The sequence below is a fragment of the Mus pahari genome, chromosome 4 (assembly GCF_900095145.1).
Source record: "Mus pahari chromosome 4, PAHARI_EIJ_v1.1, whole genome shotgun sequence".
Lineage (NCBI taxonomy): Eukaryota > Metazoa > Chordata > Mammalia > Rodentia > Muridae > Mus > Mus pahari.
In genome coordinates this window covers 99,024,529-99,030,528 of record NC_034593.1, presented here as the reverse complement: position 1 = coordinate 99,030,528, position 6,000 = coordinate 99,024,529, and the positions used below count along the sequence as shown (strand labels likewise).

The 6,000-nt window shown below is 38.2% G+C and overlaps 1 protein-coding gene across 2 annotated transcripts in view; it reads right to left on the bottom strand.

Moving 5' to 3' along the window:
• Vav3 (vav guanine nucleotide exchange factor 3) overlaps positions 1 to 6,000 on the bottom strand; it is a 332,901-nt gene that overhangs the window by 224,861 nt on the left and 102,040 nt on the right. The gene's annotated exons all lie outside the window — the stretch shown is intronic.

Genomic DNA, 6,000 nt, shown 5'->3' with positions numbered 1-6,000 from the left:
ACACACACACAAACACAAGGGAGAGGAACAAGAACATTTTGGTAAGACTTCCTTCTGCACTTTGATGTACGAAGAAACATAAGAAAACATCCAGAATCCACCCACTACTTCGCAACCTATTTTCACAAATCTATTATGGGGCTGTCTTTACAGCTAAGCTTTATGCCACTCTATCCCTCTCTGAAAAATATTTAAACAGCTGCAGAAATCTCCAGGCTATATATCTTTGAAAACTCATTTAGGCAACTTCCCTCTGGTGGGTGGCTATTTGAGTTACTATCTTTTATTACAAATTATTAAATTAACATTGCATCTCTCAGCTGGTATCTGGGAGACTTTAGGAGTGTTCATTTCCTTAGAGATATCCTGAAGGTAACAGAACAGAATAGAAAAAGAAAATTAAAGAGGCACTGGAAGGAAAGAAAGTCCCTCACCCCCGCTGGCTGAGAATCAAGAGACATGGATTGTGTTAACAGTAAAATAAGCTTTAAGCTCATAACCTATGCTTAAGGTGTCCTCTGACCTTTTTCTTTATCTGACTAGCCTATAAACTGGTATAGTGTTCCTCATAAACCACCTTAAAATCTTATTCACTTTCTTAAAAGCTTTTTTAAAAACCATATAAACATGCATAGCAAACATTTTGCCTTAATCTTTGAAATCCTTTGACCAAGTCAACCTCAATAGGCATGAAGACCTTATCCATGGCTACCCTTAGATACTCACATGTGACACTCTCTGAAAACCTAACCCATGGCTACCGTTAGACACTCTCTGAAGACCACTCGCATGTGACACCCTCTATTGACCCAGTTCCCACTCTTGCTTCAGGTGTATGAAACAGTTCTTCACCTTCTTTTGTTTGTCTCTCCCTCCCTCCTCCTTCTCCTCCTCCTCTGGCTTCTCCTTCTCCTCTCCGACTTCACTGAAGATAATGCTACAACCTTTTCTTAATAATTCTAACTTTACTTTTCACTAACTCTCATTTCCATTTCAAACAGCAGACTTTTAGTTCTGATAGACAAAGATGAAGCTTGTGGGGGTTCTGATTTGTACTAATTTTTGCTATAATTATGAGCAGTTGCAAGCGGTATTAGAGGTGAGAGCAAGCACCCTGAACCCTTGGAGCTATTCCTTGGAGGCTTTGTGTCTTGATGTAGGAGAGGAGTGGCTGAGGGTGTGCAGTCTGGAATCTGATATTGTTTAAACCCCAGACCCACATCTTACAAACCATGTAACTCTGGAAGGTAACCTGACCATTATCTCTAGAGAAAACTGTAGAGTAACTACGAGAAGTAAATGTAATCACCTACATGGCGTGTGTGTGTGTGTGTGTGTGTGTGTGTGTGTCCCATTTAGTCCTGAGTACTCCCTCCCTTTAACCAGTTAGATTCTCCACATGCACAAAGTAAAGAGAATTAAGAAAAAAATCCATTATCCTATGCCATTGTCTTCTGAAATCCCAGAATTTATCTTCAGCAAAAAAATTCACAAATTGTGAATTCACAATTTGCACATTTTCCTATAACTGTGGCATAGTTCCATGTACTGTGATACTCCATCTACATGTGATTTTTAATGTTATCTTCATAAGGTTTCAAAGACTTGTATAACATTAATTTATCAAATTTCCAGGAGATGTTTGTTTTACCCCTCTGCGGTAGTAATAGTTTTGTATTTGCAAAACAATATCCATCATTAAAAATGTCCTCTGAGATGGCCTAGTCGGCCATCAATGGGAGGAGAGGCCCTTGGTCTTGTGAAGATCATATGCCCCAGTTCAGTGGAATGCCAGGGCCAGTAAGCAGGAGTGGGTGGGTTGGGGAGCAGGGCGGGGGGGGGGAGGGTATAGGGGACTTTTGGGATAGCATTTGAAATGTAAATGAAGAAAATATATAATAAAAAAGTCCTCTGAGCATCACCGTTGGCGGAGGAGGGAAGCAGGGGGTAAAGGTGTCCAAAGCCATTGCACACCCTCGCAAATATTTTCTTTTCTAAAACTTCAATGAACATCTAGAACAAACTTCAGTCTCTTGAGTTTTTGCTACCATAAAATGCTACTCTTGAAGAAATTTAAATCAGACACACTGGTAAACACCATTAAATAGCAATTGCTAACAATCATTTTGAATGTAAAATACCATTCAGTCAGTTGTATTAATCCCAATATACAGTCTACTAGATTAAGGTCCAACTTATGACTATTTAGATTTCCAAAACATTCACACAAATCACAAGAAGTAAACCTGAAAACTTCCTTATTAGGGAACCCAAGGTCCCCTGACTAATTCCATCATTTCTACTATGCACAGTACTGCTTTTAAGTTCCTCTTTATGGTAAAGGAAAATCCTGACTTCCTGAAATGTATACTCATTTGTAGCTTTAATACCCCTTTATAGCTTGAGGGAAAAGAAAGCCACATAGAAAACATCAGCCCATCTTCTCCATTCCGTGATCTTCTCATCTCCAAGCCACTGTCTTAGCAAAACTCTAGGTTAATCCAAAATACATTACAGTTTTTCATATGGTTCGGCCTATGTATCTGATTTTTTTTTTTTTTTTTTTTTTTTTTTGGCTTTTTGAGACAGGGTTTCTCTGTTTAGCCCTGGCTGTCCTGGAACTCACTTTGTAGACCAGGCTGGCCTTGAACTCAGAAATCCCGAGTGCTGGGATTAAAGGCGTGCGCCACCACACCCGGCTTATGTATCTGATTTTTAAAGGGTCATGAATTGTAACAGCCACTGAAAACTACGGACTTGAGGGGTTAATGTTCTCTGCAATATATCTGGGCTTTTATCCCTCTTTAACTCTTTGCTTCTCCCTCACAAAGATTAAACATGTATCCTTAACTTCAATTGAGACCATGCATGTAATAAAAACTGTATCAGAAAGAGAGGTTACATGCAAAGAAGAAGGAGCAGTATGCAAACAGAAACGCAGTGGAACTGGGCACCTGTCCTATACAAGACATTCAAACATGTTTTCTTAGTGAGCTCTTTCCTAGCACAAATCTGCACCCTGTATTATGGTGAAGGCATTACACACTATATTCCCCTGTCTTAGTAGAAGCCATGCAAGATAGGTAAAAATAATTCAATTATTGGTGAGGAGCCATTTTTTTTCTCTCTTAAATGAATGTCCTTGAACAATTCACTATTAAAGCCTGGTGGCCTGAGGCTTTATCATTCTACATTCCATGTTCACATAAATCAAGATTAATAAGGCTTTAGAGCAGCAAACACAGGCACGAGAAGAAGCTGGCTGGCTGGGAGCAAGGTTGCCAAAGACTGCCTTGAGATGACTAGCTTGCTAACACATTAATTTTCATTTTTTTAGCCAAAACCAATAAATTGGCTTCTAATAACATGATATGAAATTGTACATTTGTTGCTATAAAAGCCCTTCCCTAAATGAACACAAGTTTTATGGCAGGTTTGAAACTCTAAGATGTAAGACTGTAGGAAGTTATTTGTCATGACAGTCCGTGGTGCGGGCCTAGTATAATAGGAGACACGGTGTCCTGAAGAATCAACCCCTCGGCGCATCTTCACCTGTTCTTGCACTATTACAGATGTGAGCCTATTGTTACCTGCTCTTTGGCAAATCTAGACTATATTTTTCTACAACAAAACTAAAAGCTTTGGCTATAAAATATTCAGGATGCATGCAGAATGAACGGGAATACAAGTCCACTGGCTGTGCCTCTTTCTCTAAGAAAGACAACTTTATCCCAAGGCTTTGCTCTGCTTCCCATGGTGTGGAGTGAAGGGGGCTGGCTGTTCCCTCGAGAGCAGCAGGTGCTAGAAAAGGAGGATCAGGAGAGTGTGCATATCACAAGGGCAACCTCTCACTGCAAAGTATACCGCATGGTTGCTGTATAACTGACATCTCCCAAGTAGGAAGTGGTTTTATTTACTTAGTAGAGAATAACAATACAGGTGATGAAAATTATCCTGAATAAACTACACCCACTCTGGCTTTTCAATGAAGCAAATGAGCTTAGTCTCATTTTTATGTGGGACTTTAGGGATTTGTGTCAATATAGTAACACGTTGTTAATTAAATTACCCATCTGTAAAGATAGACCATCAACCCAATATAAGAAAATCTCTTTGTTTACATTCCATGTCTTTGCTTCAAGAGGAATAAGATTGTGAAGATGGAAGGAGCAGCTTCGTTTTGAGATATAAAGGAAATTTTCCTACAAATAAGTTTTATTCCATTCATTCTGATCTGTCCTCCAAAATAATTGTCCTTAAATTTTTAATCAATACATTTATTAAAAGCATATTTTAAGACAAATTTAAAACTAATACTATAAAAGAAAAACAGTATTATCTGAGATCCAGAGCTATATGAGTCACAGCTAATAATATTTTCCTAACTCTCCATGGAAATGAACTCCCATGACCAAGAATATAATGGCTGACTGGTGTCAGGCGCTGGAAGCCACAGGGATCTTCTAGATACAACTAGACAAGGTTTTAACAGTTTGTGTACTGTTTAAATTATTTAATGCTTTCTCCATGTGTGACCTGCTTATGTTGGTATTTTTTTTTTAAAGATTTATTTATTTATTATATGTAAGTACACTGTAGCTGTCTTCAGACACTCCAGAAGAGGGTGTCAGATCTTGTTACGGATGGTTGTGAGCCACCATGTGGTTGCTGGGATTTGAACTCCGGACCTTCAGAAGAGCAGTCGGGTGCTCTTACCCACTGAGCCATCTCACCAGCCCTTATGTTGGTATTTTTATTTCGGGTTGTTTGACTATTTATTTGTTTGCCTTTGAAATGAGATAAAAGTCTTAGAATTCATTATTTTGAGGATACTTGGGGAGTTTCTTGATGAATGACATATCTGTGGGTCTTCTGGTATGCATTCTGATGGTTGATTCAGTGCTAGAAGGTCATCATCCTAATACATATAGCAATGTTAGTGTGACAGCCCTTAAGCTATTTGAGTCATATAAAAAGACATGGCTTTTAAAAGCTCCCAAAATTATAGGAAACTCAGGCTTTATTTTACATTGAAAGGCCAACAAAATAAGTTCAACAGAAGCTCCTTAGAGTATCTTTGATACTTTATCAGAAAATTAAAATCAAAATATTTATAAAGCTGTAAAAAAAAAATATTGAAACCAAAACAAGAAAACTTAAACCAGGAATTTTTGAACACAAGTAGTGACAGCAATTACAATGACAGCAAACAAGGAGATAAAACTAATAGTTTTTCTATATATGATACTGTTGTGGATTTTTTGGTTTTGGGTGTGGGTAAGTTTATAAAATAAGTATTATATTGAAAGTATAAAATATAATGTAAATCTTCCCCGCTTCCATTTTAAATGCCAGCTCTAATTGCATGTAAGTTCATGACGTTGTACAGACTTTATGTCTTGTTAGCTGAGGTGTGATTTTTTTTGTTTAGCTGAAAAAAATTTTTTATAATAAAGTCCATAAAATTAAAAATGAAAACCGGTATCCTTAGACTTATCAGACCTTATTATTAAATATCATGTCTAAACATTAATTCAATCTTTGCTAAATACAAATTCAAATGGAATTTGTTTATAGTCTGGACATTCGGTGGTATACATAAGTCTTATTTTTTGTGAGGCATGATGAAGATGTCATAATTAGGCACAACCCCATGAGTCTAGCGCAACTGTAGTCCCCCCCCCCTTCGTCAGTGCAGCCCTAAGAAGCATGGCGGGGGTGGCATCTGATCAAAGCAGCCTCTTAAAGTGTCGTCTCATGATTATGCAACCACATTTGTCCTTTCTGGAGCTATGCTGAGCTCCATTTCCTGGACCCATTCTGACTCAGAAGTTTTCTATCCCCTGACCTAGACAGTGGTGAGACACATATATTTGCAAATCTTGATGTGTGGGGCTCACTCCCCATTAAGAAAAATGTGGATGCACAGACAATCCACATGGGGTGGAAGACATTCAGATCCAGATGCTGATAAGATGTGCAAGTAGGCGGTGGAGAAAT